The sequence below is a fragment of the Stigmatopora argus genome, chromosome 2 (genome assembly GCF_051989625.1).
Source record: "Stigmatopora argus isolate UIUO_Sarg chromosome 2, RoL_Sarg_1.0, whole genome shotgun sequence".
NCBI classification, from domain to species: domain Eukaryota; kingdom Metazoa; phylum Chordata; class Actinopteri; order Syngnathiformes; family Syngnathidae; genus Stigmatopora; species Stigmatopora argus.
The window spans coordinates 7,434,067-7,446,181 of NC_135388.1; the positions used below are offsets into that span (position 1 = coordinate 7,434,067).

The following is a 12,115-nucleotide window of genomic DNA, read 5'->3' on the forward strand; positions in this document are numbered from 1 at the left end:
CATTGGAAGATGGTTAATGAATATTACAGCAAATATGGATGCTGTACTTTAACTGCCCTGGTGGCGATAGATGTTCAAGCATTTGAAAAGAAAAATGAATTGGACGTCTATCACCATCAATGGTAGCGAAAGAGGAAACAAATCATGAATAAATCATCATCGTTTTTTTAACGCTTTGCGGTTTTTGGGCTTTCTTGGATTTTGCGGGGTTTGTTGCCAAAGTATTTTTTCAGTAAAACCCCTTTTTTTTAACGATTTTTCATCTATTGCGTTTTTTTGGCTATCGGGATTTTGCGTGGCACAGCAAATGACGGGGGTTGTTGGGGATACATTTTTTGTTGTTGTAAAACCTGTTTTTTTGCCTTTGTGGTTTCTGGGCTTTTGCGGATGTTGCGTTGAACAGCGAACGGCGGGGGATCACTGCGGAAATGTTTTTGCCGTAAATCCCTGGTTTTTCGGGATTTTTCATCTATTGCGGTGTTTGGGCTTTCAGGGGTTTTGAAGGGCACAGCAAACGACGACTATGAATATAGTTTTGCTGTAAAACCCTGTTTTTTTCGCGATTTTTAATCTATCGCTTTTATTTTCAAAAGATGACCATGTAAATTAAGGCTTTTTTTTTCATAGAAAAAAGACCATGTATAGTAAGGCTTTTTTTCTCAAAAATGACCATGTATAGTAAGGCTTTTTTTAAAAAAAATGACCATGTATAGTAAGGCTTTTTTTCATCGAAAAAAGACCATGTATAGTGAGGCTTTTTTTCTTCATAAAAATGACCATGTATAGTAAGGCATTTTTTCATAGAAAAAAGACCATGTATAGTAAGGCTTTTTTTCATCGAAAAAAGACCATGTATAGTAAGTTTTTTTTCATAAAAATGACCATGTATAGTAAGGCATTTTTCTATAAAAAAAGACCATGTATAGTAAGGCATTTTTCTATAAAAAAAGACCATGTATGGTAAGGCATTTAAAAAAAAATGACCATGTATAGTAAGGCTTTTTTTTTCATAAAAATGACCATGTATAGTGAGGCTTTTTTCATCGAAAAACGACCATGTATAATAAGGCTTTTTTTCGTCATAAAAATGACCATGTATAGTAAGGCATTTTTTCATAGAAAAAAGACCATGTATAGTAAGGCTTTTTTTCATCGAAAAAAGACCATGTATAGTAAGTTTTTTTTTCATAAAAATGACCATGTATAGTAAGGCATTTTTCTATAAAAAAAGACCATGTATGGTAAGGCATTTAAAAAAAAAATGACCATGTATAGTAAGGCTTTTTTTTTCATAAAAATGACCATGTATAGTGAGGCTTTTTTCATCGAAAAACGACCATGTATAATAAGGCTTTGATTTTCGTAAAAAATGACCATGTATAGTAAGGCTTTTTTCTAAAAAAAAAAAAAAAGACCATGTATAGTAAGGCTTTTTTTCATAAAAGTTGACCATGTATAGTAAAGCTTTTTTTTCAAAAAAAAATGACCATGTATACTAAGGCATTTTTTTCAAAAAAAAAAAGACCTAGGCTGTTTTTCATCGAAAAAAGACCATGTATAGTAAGGCATTTTTTTCAAAAAAAAAAAAAAGACCATGTATAGTAAGGCTTTTTTTCATCGAAAAAAGACCATATATAGTAAGGCTTTTTTTCATAAAAATGACCATGTATAGTAAGGCTTTTTTTAAAAAAAAAGACCATGTATAGTAAAGCTTTTTTCATCGAAAAACGACCATGTATAGTAAGGCTTTTTTCATCGAAAAAAGACCATGTATAGTAAGGCTTTTTTTCATAAAAATGACCATGTATAGTAAGGCTTTTCCCCCCAAAAAATACCATGTATAGTAAAGCTTTTTTCATCGAAAAACGACCATGTATAGTAAGGCTTTTATTTTCATTAAAAAATGAACATGTATAGTGAGGCTTTTTTTCAAAAAAATTGATCATGTATAGTAAAGCTTTTATTTTCATAAAAAATGACCATATATAGTAAGGCTTTTATTTGAATAAAACAATGACCATGTATAGTAAGGCTTTTTTCATAGAAGAAAGGCCATGTATAGAAAGGCTTTTTTTCATAAAAATGAACATGTATAGTAAGGCTTTTTTTCATCGAAAAAAGACCATGTATAGTAAGGCTTTTTTTCTAAAAAAAAAAAAAAAAGACCACGTGTAGTGAGGCTTTTTTCATCGAAAAATGATCATGTATAATATGGTTTTTTTTCATAGAAAAAAAGACCATGTATAGTAAGGCTTTTTTTTCTCAAAAATGACCATGTATAGTAAGGCTTTTTTCAAAAAAAATGACCATGTATAGTAAGGCTTTTTTCATCGAAAAAAGACCATGTATAGTGAGGCTTTTTTTTTTCATAAAAATGACCATATATAGTAAGGCATTTTTTCATAGAAAAAAGACCATGTATAGTAAGGCTTTTTTTCATCGAAAAAAGACCATGTATAGTAAGGTTTTTTTTTTCATAAAAATGACCATGTATAGTAAGGCATTTTTCTATAATAAAAGACCATGTATGGTAAGGCATTTTTTCAAAAAAAAAAGACCATGTATACTAAGGCTTTTTTTCATAAAAATGACCATGTATAGTGAGGCTTTTTTCATCGAAAAACGACCATGTATAATAAGGCTTTGATTTTCGTAAAAAATGACCATGTACAGTAAGGCATTTTTTCTTTAAAAAAATGACCATATATAGTAAGGCTTTTATTTGCATAAAACAATGACCATGTATAGTAAGGCTTTTTTCATCGAAAAAAGACCATGTATAGTAAGGCTTTTTTTCAAAAAAAAAAAAAAAAGACGTGTAGTGAGGCTTTTTTCATCGAAAAATGATCATGTATAGTAAAGCTTTTTTTTCATAAAAATGACCATGTATAGTAAGGCTTTTTTTCATAAAGAAAGACCATGTGTAGTAAGGCTTTTTTTTCATAAAAATGACCATGTATAGTGAGGCTTTTTTCATCGAAAAACGACCATGTATAATAAGGCTTTTATTTTCGTAAAAAATGACCATGTACAGTAAGGTTTTTTTCCATAAAAAATGACCATGTATAGTAAAGCTTTTTTGTTCTAAAAATGACCATGTATACTAAGGCATTGTTTTAAAAAAAATGACCTACCTATAGTAAGGCTTTCCCCCCAAAAAAGACCATGTATAGTAAAGCTTTTTTCATCGAAAAACAACCATGTATAGTAAGGCTTTTATTTTCATAAAAAAATGAAGATGTATAGTGAGGCTTTTTTTCCCCAAAAAAAGACCATGGTGTAGTGAGGCTTTTTTCATCGAAAAACGACCATGTATAGTAAGGCTTTTTTTCATAAAAATGACCATGTATAGTAAGGATTTTTTTCATAAAAAAGACCATGTATAGTAAGGCTTTTTTTCATAAAAAAGACCATGTATAGTAAGGCTTTTTTCATCGAAAAACGACCATGTATAGTAAGGCTTTTTTCATCGAAAAAAGACCATGTATAGTAAGGCTTTTTTTCATAAAAATGACCATGTATAGTAAGGCTTTTCCCCCCAAAAAAGACCATGTATAGTAAGGCTTTTTTTCATAAAAATGAACATGTATAGTAAAGCTATTTTTCAAAAAAAAATAAGACCAAGTATAGTAAGGCTTTCCCCCCCAAAAATGACCATGTATAGTAAGGCATTTTTTCATAAAAATGACCATGTATAGTAAAGCTTTTTTTCTAAAAAAAATGACCATGTAAAGTAAGACTTTTTTTTCATCGAAAAAGAGACCATGTATAGTAAGGCATTTTAAAAAAAAAAAATGGCCATGTATAGTAAGGCTTTTATTTTCATAAAAAATGACCATGCATAGTAAGGCTTTTTTTCATAGAAGAAAGGCCATGTATAGTAAGGCTTTTTTTTCATAAAGAAAACATGTAAAATAAGGCTTTTTTTCATCGGAAAAAGACCATGTATAGTAAGACTTTTTTTTTTAAAAAAAAAGACCATGTGTAGTGAGGCTTTTTCATCAAAAAATGACCATGTATAGTAAGGCTTTTTTTTCATAGAAAAAGAGAGCATGTATAGTAAGGCTTTTTTTTCTCATAAACATGACCATGTAGAGTAAGGCTTTTTTTTCATAAAAAAGACCATGTATAGTAAGGCTTTTTTATCATAAAAATGAACATGTATAGTAAAGCTTTTTTTTCTAAAAAATGACCATGAATAGTAAGATTTTTTTCATCGAAAAAGAGACCATGAATAGTAAGATTTTTTTCATCGAAAAAGACCATGTACAGTTAGGCATTTTTTTTTAAAATGACCATGTATAGTAAGGCTTTTTTTCATCAAAAAAAGACCATGTATAATAAGGATTTTTTTCTAAAAAAAAAGACTGTGTAAGGTAAGGCTTTTTTTCTAAAAAATGACCATGTATAGTAAGGCTTTTTTGTTAAAAAACGACAAGGTATAGTAAGGCTTTTTTCTTATAAAAATGACATGTATAGTAAGGCCTTTTTCTTATAAAAATGACATGTATAGTAAGGCCTTTTTCTTATAAAACCGACATAGTATAGTAAGGCTTTTTTCTTAAAATAATGACATGGTATAGTAAGGCTTTTTTCTTAAAAAACGACAAGGTATAGTAAGGCTTTTTTCTTTAAAAAAATGACATAGTATAGTAAGGCTTTTTTCTTATAAAAAAGACAGTATATTAAGGCTTTTTTCTTTAAAAAACGACACAGTATAGTAAGGCTTTTTTCTTTAAAAAACGACATAGTATAGTAAGGCTTTTTTCTTATAAAAACGACATAGTATAGTAAGGCTTTTTTCTTTAAAAAACGACATAGTATAGTAAGGCTTTTTTCTTTAAAGAACGACATAGTATAGTTGGGCTTTTTTCTTATAAAAACGACATAGTATAGTAAGGCTTTTTTCTTTAAAAAACGACAAGGTATAGTAAGGCTTTTTTCTTTAAAAAACGACAAGGTATAGTAAGGCTTTTTTCTTTTAAAAAAACGACATAGTATAGTAAGGCTTTTTTCTTTAAAAAACGACATAGTATAGTAAGGCTTTTTTCTTATAAAAACGACATAGTATAGTAAGGCTTATTTCTTTAAAAAACAACATAGTATAGTAAGGCTTTTTTCTTTAAAAAACGACATAGTATAGTAAGGCTTTTTTCTTTAAAAAAACGACAAGGTATAGTAAGGCTTTTTTCTTTAAAAAACGACAAGGTATAGTAAGGCTTTTTTCTTTAAAAAAACGACATAGTATAGTAAGGCTTTTTTCTTATAAAAACGACATAGTATAGTAAGGCTTATTTCTTTAAAAAACAACATAGTATAGTAAGGCTTATTTCTTTAAAAACAACATAGTATAGTAAGGCTTTTTTCTTAAAAAAACGACATAGTATAGCAAGGCTTTTTTTCTTTAAAAAACGACATAGAGTTAGGCTTTTTTCTTATAAAAACGACATACTATAGTAAAGCTTTTTTGTAAAAAAAAAACACAGTATAGCAAGGCTTTTTTTATTCTAAAAAATGACATTGTATAGTAAGGCTTTTTTCGTAAAAAACGACATAGTATAGTAGGGCTTTTTTTCTTTAAAAAACTACATAGTATAGTAAGGCTTTTTTCGTAAATAAACGACATAGTATAGTAATGCTTTTTTCTTTAAAGAACGACATAGTATAGTTGGGCTTTTTTCTTATAAAAACGACATAGTATAGTAAGGCTTTTTTCTTTAAAAAACGACAAGGTATAGTAAGGCTTTTTTCTTTAAAAAACGACAAGGTATAGTAAGGCTTTTTTCTTTTTAAAAAACGACATAGTATAGTAAGGCTTTTTTCTTTAAAAAACGACATAGTATAGTAAGGCTTTTTTCTTATAAAAACGACATAGTATAGTAAGGCTTATTTCTTTAAAAAACAACATAGTATAGTAAGGCTTTTTCTTTAAAAAACGACATAGTATAGTAAGGCTTTTTTCTTTAAAAAAACGACATAGTATAGTAAGGCTTTTATTTTCATAAAAAATGACCATGCATAGTAAGGCTTTTTTTCATAGAAGAAAGGCCATGTATAGTAAGGCTTTTTTTTCATAAAGAAAACATGTAAAATAAGGCTTTTTTTCATCGGAAAAAGACCATGTATAGTAAGACTTTTTTTTTTTTAAAAAAGACCATGTGTAGTGAGGCTTTTTCATCAAAAAATGACAATGTATAGTAAGGCTTTTTTTTCATAGAAAAAGAGAGCATGTATAGTAAGGCTTTTTTTTCTCATAAACATGACCATGTAGAGTAAGGCTTTTTTTTCATAAAAAAGACCATGTATAGTAAGGCTTTTTTATCATAAAAATGAACATGTATAGTAAAGCTTTTTTTTCTAAAAAATGACCATGAATAGTAAGATTTTTTTCATCGAAAAAGAGACCATGAATAGTAAGATTTTTTTCATCGAAAAAGACCATGTACAGTTAGGCATTTTTTTTTAAAATGACCATGTATAGTAAGGCTTTTTTTCATCAAAAAAAGACCATGTATAATAAGGATTTTTTTCTAAAAAAAAAAGACTGTGTAAGGTAAGGCTTTTTTTCTAAAAAATGACCATGTATAGTAAGGCTTTTTTGTTAAAAAACGACAAGGTATAGTAAGGCTTTTTTCTTATAAAAATGACATGTATAGTAAGGCCTTTTTCTTATAAAACCGACATAGTATAGTAAGGCTTTTTTCTTAAAATAATGACATGGTATAGTAAGGCTTTTTTCTTAAAAAACGACAAGGTATAGTAAGGCTTTTTTCTTTAAAAAAATGACATAGTATAGTAAGGCTTTTTTCTTATAAAAAAGACAGTATATTAAGGCTTTTTTCTTTAAAAAACGACACAGTATAGTAAGGCTTTTTTCTTTAAAAAACGACATAGTATAGTAAGGCTTTTTTCTTATAAAAACGACATAGTATAGTAAGGCTTTTTTCTTTAAAAAACGACATAGTATAGTAAGGCTTTTTTCTTTAAAGAACGACATAGTATAGTTGGGCTTTTTTCTTATAAAAACGACATAGTATAGTAAGGTTTTTTTCTTTAAAAAACGACAAGGTATAGTAAGGCTTTTTTCTTTAAAAAACAACAAGGTATAGTAAGGCTTTTTTCTTTTAAAAAAACGACATAGTATAGTAAGGCTTTTTTCTTTAAAAAACGACATAGTATAGTAAGGCTTTTTTCTTATAAAAACGACATAGTATAGTAAGGCTTATTTCTTTAAAAAACAACATAGTATAGTAAGGCTTTTTTCTTTAAAAAACGACATAGTATAGTAAGGCTTTTTTCTTTAAAAAAACGACAAGGTATAGTAAGGCTTTTTTCTTTAAAAAACGACAAGGTATAGTAAGGCTTTTTTCTTTAAAAAAACGACATAGTATAGTAAGGCTTTTTTCTTTAAAAAACGACATAGTATAGTAAGGCTTTTTTCTTATAAAAACGACATAGTATAGTAAGGCTTATTTCTTTAAAAAACAACATAGTATAGTAAGGCTTATTTCTTTAAAAACAACATAGTATAGTAAGGCTTTTTTCTTAAAAAAACGACATAGTATAGCAAGGCTTTTTTTCTTTAAAAAACGACATAGAGTTAGGCTTTTTTCTTATAAAAACGACATACTATAGTAAAGCTTTTTTGTAAAAAAAAAACACAGTATAGCAAGGCTTTTTTTATTCTAAAAAATGACATTGTATAGTAAGGCTTTTTTCGTAAAAAACGACATAGTATAGTAGGGCTTTTTTTCTTTAAAAAACTACATAGTATAGTAAGGCTTTTTTCGTAAATAAACGACATAGTATAGTAATGCTTTTTTCTTTAAAGAACGACATAGTATAGTTGGGCTTTTTTCTTATAAAAACGACATAGTATAGTAAGGCTTTTTTCTTTAAAAAACGACAAGGTATAGTAAGGCTTTTTTCTTTAAAAAACGACAAGGTATAGTAAGGCTTTTTTCTTTTTAAAAAACGACATGGTATAGTAAGGCTTTTTTCTTTTTAAAAAACGACATAGTATAGTAAGGCTTTTTTCTTATAAAAACGACATAGTATAGTAAGGCTTATTTCTTTAAAAAACAACATAGTATAGTAAGGCTTATTTCTTTAAAAAACGACATAGTATAGTAAGGCTTTTTTCATTAAAAAACGACATAGTATAGTAAGGCTTTTATTTTCATAAAAAATGACCATGCATAGTAAGGCTTTTTTTCATAGAAGAAAGGCCATGTATAGTAAGGCTTTTTTTTCATCAAGAAAACATGTAAAATAAGGCTTTTTTTCATCGGAAAAAGACCATGTATAGTAAGACTTTTTTTTTTTTTTTAAAAAGACCATGTGTAGTGAGGCTTTTTCATCAAAAAATGACAATGTATAGTAAGGCTTTTTTTTCATAGAAAAAGAGAGCATGTATAGTAAGGCTTTTTTTCTCATAAACATGACCATGTAGAGTAAGGCTTTTTTTTCATAAAAAAGACCATGTATAGTAAGGCTTTTTTATCATAAAAATGAACATGTATAGTAAAGCTTTTTTTTTCAAAAAAATGACCATGAATAGTAAGATTTTTTTCATCGAAAAAGAGACCATGAATAGTAAGATTTTTTTCATCGAAAAAGACCATGTACAGTTAGGCATTTTTTTTTAAAATGACCATGTATAGTAAGGCTTTTTTTCATCAAAAAAAGACCATGTATAATAAGGATTTTTTTCTAAAAAAAAAAGACTGTGTAAGGTAAGGCTTTTTTTCTAAAAAATGACCATGTATAGTAAGGCTTTTTTGTTAAAAAACGACAAGGTATAGTAAGGCTTTTTTCTTATAAAAATGACATGTATAGTAAGGCCTTTTTCTTATAAAACCGACATAGTATAGTAAGGCTTTTTTCTTAAAATAATGACATGGTATAGTAAGGCTTTTTTCTTAAAAAACGACAAGGTATAGTAAGGCTTTTTTCTTTAAAAAAATGACATAGTATAGTAAGGCTTTTTTCTTATAAAAAAGACAGTATATTAAGGCTTTTTTCTTTAAAAAACGACACAGTATAGTAAGGCTTTTTTCTTTAAAAAACGACATAGTATAGTAAGGCTTTTTTCTTATAAAAACGACATAGTATAGTAAGGCTTTTTTCTTTAAAAAACGACATAGTATAGTAAGGCTTTTTTCTTTAAAGAACGACATAGTATAGTTGGGCTTTTTTCTTATAAAAACGACATAGTATAGTAAGGTTTTTTTCTTTAAAAAACGACAAGGTATAGTAAGGCTTTTTTCTTTAAAAAACAACAAGGTATAGTAAGGCTTTTTTCTTTTAAAAAAACGACATAGTATAGTAAGGCTTTTTTCTTTAAAAAACGACATAGTATAGTAAGGCTTTTTTCTTATAAAAACGACATAGTATAGTAAGGCTTATTTCTTTAAAAAACAACATAGTATAGTAAGGCTTTTTTCTTTAAAAAACGACATAGTATAGTAAGGCTTTTTTCTTTAAAAAAACGACAAGGTATAGTAAGGCTTTTTTCTTTAAAAAACGACAAGGTATAGTAAGGCTTTTTTCTTTAAAAAAACGACATAGTATAGTAAGGCTTTTTTCTTTAAAAAACGACATAGTATAGTAAGGCTTTTTTCTTATAAAAACGACATAGTATAGTAAGGCTTATTTCTTTAAAAAACAACATAGTATAGTAAGGCTTATTTCTTTAAAAACAACATAGTATAGTAAGGCTTTTTTCTTAAAAAAACGACATAGTATAGCAAGGCTTTTTTTCTTTAAAAAACGACATAGAGTTAGGCTTTTTTCTTATAAAAACGACATACTATAGTAAAGCTTTTTTGTAAAAAAAAAAACACAGTATAGCAAGGCTTTTTTTATTCTAAAAAATGACATTGTATAGTAAGGCTTTTTTCGTAAAAAACGACATAGTATAGTAGGGCTTTTTTTCTTTAAAAAACTACATAGTATAGTAAGGCTTTTTTCGTAAATAAACGACATAGTATAGTAATGCTTTTTTCTTTAAAGAACGACATAGTATAGTTGGGCTTTTTTCTTATAAAAACGACATAGTATAGTAAGGCTTTTTTCTTTAAAAAATGACAAGGTATAGTAAGGCTTTTTTCTTTAAAAAACGACAAGGTATAGTAAGGCTTTTTTCTTTTTAAAAAACGACATAGTATAGTAAGGCTTTTTTCTTTAAAAAACGACATAGTATAGTAAGGCTTTTTTCTTATAAAAACGACATAGTATAGTAAGGCTTATTTCTTTAAAAAACAACATAGTATAGTAAGGCTTTTTCTTTAAAAAACGACATAGTATAGTAAGGCTTTTTTCTTTAAAAAACGACATAGTATAGTAAGGCTTTTTTCTTTAAAAAACGACAGTATAGTTAGGCTTTTTTCTTATAAAAACGACATAGTATAGTAAAGCTTTTTTGTAAAAAAAAACACAGTATAGCAAGGCTTTTTTTATTTTAAAAAATGACATTGTATAGTAAGGCTTTTTTCGTAAATAAACGACATAGTATAGTAATGCTTTTTTCGTAAAAAAATGACGTAGTATAGTAAGACTTTTTTTTCTTAAAAACGACATAGTATAGTCAGGCTTTTTTCTTTAAAAAACGACATAGTATAGTAAGGCTTTTTTCTTATAAAAAAGACAGTATATTAAGCCTTTTCTCTTTAAAAAATGATACAGTATAGTAAGGCTTTTTTTCCTTAAAAAACGACATAGTATAGTAAGGCTTTTTTTCTTAAAAAACGACATAGTATAGTAAGGCTTTTTTCTTATTAAAAAAGACAGTATATTAAGGCTTTTTTCTTTAAAAAAACGACATAGTATAGTAAGGCTTTTTTCTTTAAAAACGACATAGTATAGTAAGGCTTTTTTCTTAATATAATGACATAGTACAGTAAGGCTTTTTTCTTAAAAAAACGACAAGGTATAGTAAGGCTTTTTTTCTTAAAAAACGACATAGTATAGTAAGGCTTTTTTCTTATAAAAAAGACAGTATATTAAGGCTTTTTTCTTTAAAAAATGACATAGTATAGTAAGGCTTTTTTCATTAAAAAACGACAGTATAGTAAGGCTTTTTTCTTAGAAAAACGACATAGTATATATATAGTAAGGCTTTGTTCTTTAAAAAACGACATAGTATAGTAAGGCTTTTTTCATTAAAAAAGACATAGTATAGTAAGCCTTTTTTCTTTAAAAAATGACATAGTATAGTAAGGCTTTTTTCTTATAAAAACGACAGAGTATAGTAAGGCTTTTTTCTTTAAAAACGACATAGTATAGTAAGGCTTTTTTCTTTAAAAAACGACATAGTATAGTAAGGCTGTTTTCTTAAAAAACGACAAGGTATAGTAAGGCTTTTTTCATTAAAAAAAGACATAGTATAGTAAGGCTTTTTTCTTTAAAAAACTACATAGTATAGTAAGGCTTTTTTCTTATAAAAACGACATAGTATAGTAAGGCTTTTTTCTTAAAAAACGACAAGGTATAGTAAGGCTTTTTTCTTTAAAAACGACAAGGTATAGTAAGGCTTTTTTCTTATAAAGACGACATAGTATAGTAAGGCTTTTTTCTTTAAAAAACGACATAGTATAGTAAGGCTTTTTTCTTTAAAAAACGACATAGTATAGTAAGGCTTTTTTCTTTAAAAAACGACATAGTATAGTAAGGCTTTTTTTCTTATAAAAACGACATAGTATAGTAAGGCTTTTTTCCTAAAAAACGACATAGTATAGTATGGCTTTCCCCCCTAAAAAATGACATAGTATAGTATGGCTTTTTTCCTTTAAAAAACGACATAGTATAGTATGGCTTTTTTTCTTAAAAAACGACATAGTATAGTAAGGCTTTTTTTTTTCTTAAAAAACGACATAGTATAGTATGGCTTTTTTTCTTGAAAAACGACATAGTATAGTAAGGCTTTTTTCTTTAAAAAACGACATAGTATAGTAAGGCTTTTTTCTTTAAAAAACGACATAGTATAGTAAGGCTTTTTTCTTTAAAAAACGACATAGTATAGTAAGGCTTTTTTTCTTATAAAAACGACATAGTATAGTAAGGCTTTTTTCTTTAAAAAACGACATAGTATAGTAAGGCTTTTTTCTTTAAAAAA

General features: G+C 27.3%; 1 protein-coding gene and 1 long non-coding RNA gene across 3 annotated transcripts in view; one reads left to right on the top strand and one right to left on the bottom strand.

The window, feature by feature from the left end:
• The window catches only part of LOC144090113 (uncharacterized), a 99,737-nt gene that overhangs the window by 74,182 nt on the left and 13,440 nt on the right, over window positions 1-12,115 (top strand). The window lies entirely within an intron of this gene.
• LOC144090089 (insulin gene enhancer protein isl-2a) overlaps window positions 1-12,115 on the bottom strand; it is a 30,102-nt gene that overhangs the window by 720 nt on the left and 17,267 nt on the right. The window lies entirely within an intron of this gene.